Below are 2,913 nucleotides of genomic sequence, written 5' to 3'. Positions count from 1 at the left end.
GCTGGCAGGAAAGTTGACATTTTAAACCTTAATTAAAAATGAATACAGGGCTTTAGAATATCGATACAGTATCGGGAAATGAAATATCGCGATATTTCAGTGTATCGATATTTTCTTACACCCCTAGTGAATTGTCTAAGAAACTTTTTAATTCTGAGAAAAAAAAACGTCAACTCAGCAGATTAACTCAGAACAGCTCTGTGATGATTCCTCAGCTCCACAAGACACAACAGATTTGTCGCTGCGTAAAGTTGTGTGTAATTTATGGATCAATGTCAGCTGTTCTGCAGGGTGATATCACCACAAGAAGAATTGAGGACAGCATGTTTGTTTGTTTGTTTGTTTGTTTGTTTATTTGTATCACACCAAAAAAATAAAATCAGGTATTTTACTGTAGTTCTGAGTCGAGTCATGCAGTTGATCTGAATGAGAAACTTCATGATTTTAAAATATAAATTCTACACCGCAGCAGAATCTCACCCGTTCCTTCACTTCAACCATTTAATAAATATTTTTCTAAGTTCTACCAAACTCATAGTTTCTCTGTGTTTACAGTCATTTATTAAAGACGTGTAAAGGTGGAAATGTCTCTCAGCCTCATGCGCCGCTGCAGCACACACGTGCGCACACACCAACACACCTTTGCGAGTGGCAAACACATTTTTACAGCCCACTACTTATTTAGACAGTTTTCTCACTCATTCTCCATTTAATGTATAACTTCCCTGCATCTAAAACTCATTTCTGATCCCACAGAGAGGACAATCTGAGGAAAACCTCACACCATTTACATCTATTTTACAAATTTAAATGGAGGCGTGTCAGGGGAGGAGTCAGTTCTACCTTCGTTGGGATGTATAAAGGAAAGGTGCACAGGAACCTGTGTGTGCACAGTTTTATACGTCTGTATAAAACTGTGCGCACAGAGGTTCCTGCGTGCGCACAGTTTTATACATCTGAATAAAACTGTGTGCACGCAGGAACCTCTGTGCGCACAGTTTTATTCTGATGTATAAAACTGCGCACACAGGTTCCTGCGTGCGCACAGTTTTATTCAGATGTATAAAACTGTGCGCACGCAGGAACCTCTGTGCACACAGTTTTATTCAGATGTATAAAACTGTGCGCACGCAGGAACCTCTGTGCACACAGTTTTATTCAGATGTATAAAACTGTGCGCACGCAGGAACCTCTGTGCACAGTTTTATACATCAGAATAAAACTGTGCGCACGCAGGAACCTCTGTGCACACAGTTTTATTCAGATGTATAAAACTGTGCGCACGCAGGAACCTCTGTGCGCACAGTTTTATTCAGATGTATAAAACTGTGCGCACGCAGGAACCTCTGTGCGCACAGTTTTATTCAGATGTATAAAACTGTGCGCACGCAGGAACCTGCGTACACACGGTTTTATACATCTGAGTTTTTTGTGAAGTGCACTTTTCTAAATTTGTCCGTACTTTTAGTAACTTTTAGTGTGAAAGCTGCGCAATCCTTTATGCACGAGGCCCCACGTGAAAAGTGTTTTAATAATCTGGTATTTATTCTCTTTATATGACTAATTAAAGCCGACTTTTTTAACCAAATGGATTACAATTTACTTTCATGAAGTTAAAACAGTTTTTCTATTATTTTCTCAGTGCATTTAGGATGCATGTTAAGAAATCAAACGCACAGTTTAATTCTTGAACTAAATGAATTGAAGGAGAATGGAAGTCGTTTTGGTTTAGGGTGAACCACGGTGACTTTGAGGGTTGTTGATGAGGAGGGAAAGTAGTTTGTGCATATAGAGATTAAAATAAAGTAGGGAGGTGTTGGAGAGCGGACTGTCAGACACAGCACAGCAGAGTGAAGAAAACTCGCCATCATCTGTCAGAACGCTTTGTAAGTTTTTTCCACAGGCGCCACCAGTCGGCCCCAGCATCATATACCTCGAACCAAGATGAGCCTCGGCTCAGAGGGACACTATTTACTCTTTTAAGCTGTTTGGAAGACATTTCAGCATGTTTTACACACAAACACACACCAACAATTACCTCGGTGGTCCAAAGACAGGCATTATGCTTCACATCTTTTAAGCTTCATCAAACAATGAAACAGTAAGCTAAAGCTAAATCAGAGCTGGTTATTATTATTTTTTAAGCTTGCTACAGTTCTGCTATGTAAAATTCTTGTTTATCGCTGTAATGCTCAGTTTGCTATTTGTTGCTCATGTGATACTTGGTGCAAAAATGCAGCAGAGCATTAAAAAATAAACTTTTACATTAAAAAAGCTATTGAGAGGAAGTTAACATTTAATCAGGATTTTTATTGAGTGTTTTGACTGTGTTTGTCTTTTGAGACTCTTGGAAAATAAAATGTGGAAAGTGTTTGTTGCTTAAAAAACAAAACAAGCTTATCTCAAAGCACTATAATTTTTTTATGATTTATTAAAACTAAATTAATCATAAAAAGTACAATCACCCATACAGGTTTGGACAAAGGTAACTTGTGAAACTGTCAGTTTTCACATTAATTTTGACCACAATTGAATCTCTATGCACATTTAAGTTTGCACATCACTTCGATCTACAGATTGTTGCCCCATAAAAGTATTTGGCTCAAGTTTGTTTTTGATTTTGATTTTATTTTTCTTAAGCACCTTATAGGTGTTTTGAAAAACCTTAAATGCCTCTGTTTTTTCACTCATTTACCTCAATGTTTGTCACTTAAAGAGAACCCCGATTAGTTGTAACATTAGACTTTATTTGATAAACATTTATTTTAACTGTAAAAATACTGTAGGCTGTTTAGTTTTTATAATTGTTAAACTAAAAGTTTAAAAATATATTTTAACATGGATGGAGCCATTTTATTTACACACAAAGCATTCTGGGTAAATGATGACATGGATAGGTCATCGGTGCGAGGC

This window comes from Austrofundulus limnaeus, unplaced genomic scaffold (assembly GCF_001266775.1).
Source record: "Austrofundulus limnaeus strain Quisiro unplaced genomic scaffold, Austrofundulus_limnaeus-1.0 Scaffold383, whole genome shotgun sequence".
NCBI classification, from domain to species: Eukaryota; Metazoa; Chordata; class Actinopteri; order Cyprinodontiformes; family Rivulidae; genus Austrofundulus; species Austrofundulus limnaeus.
This window is presented reverse-complemented; position numbering follows the sequence as displayed.